Raw genomic sequence first — 402 nt, 5'->3', positions numbered from 1 at the left:
CTGTCACGACCCTTTGATTTCACGGCAACTAGTTCCGGCATGCGGTTAGCCGGCACGGGCAAACTGTACACTTAAATAAATGCAACTCCAACTGCCGGTCGAGAAAATAGTATCTACTGAGGAACTTCGGGCTCTTCGTAAAACCCTGGTAACAATGACCGCATGGACATGGCGGCAACTAGCTGCGCCGCGTGAAAGCTCGGATTTTAGTATGCTGTAACTGGAGTGACGGCGCAGCAAGTTGCGGCAACTGGCTGCCGAGGGGATACCTGCAAGTTGCCACGTATGAAAGACCTCTTTCAAAAAAAACAAAAAACTTATCTATGTGCGGTAATCGATTTTCGCAACAGTTGCCTCGTGTGAAGACAACTGATACCCTTCACACATATCTTATCATTGCAC

The sequence above is a fragment of the Penaeus monodon genome, chromosome 29 (assembly GCF_015228065.2).
Source record: "Penaeus monodon isolate SGIC_2016 chromosome 29, NSTDA_Pmon_1, whole genome shotgun sequence".
NCBI lineage: Eukaryota > Metazoa > Arthropoda > Malacostraca > Decapoda > Penaeidae > Penaeus > Penaeus monodon.
Note: the sequence above shows the minus strand (reverse complement) of the source record.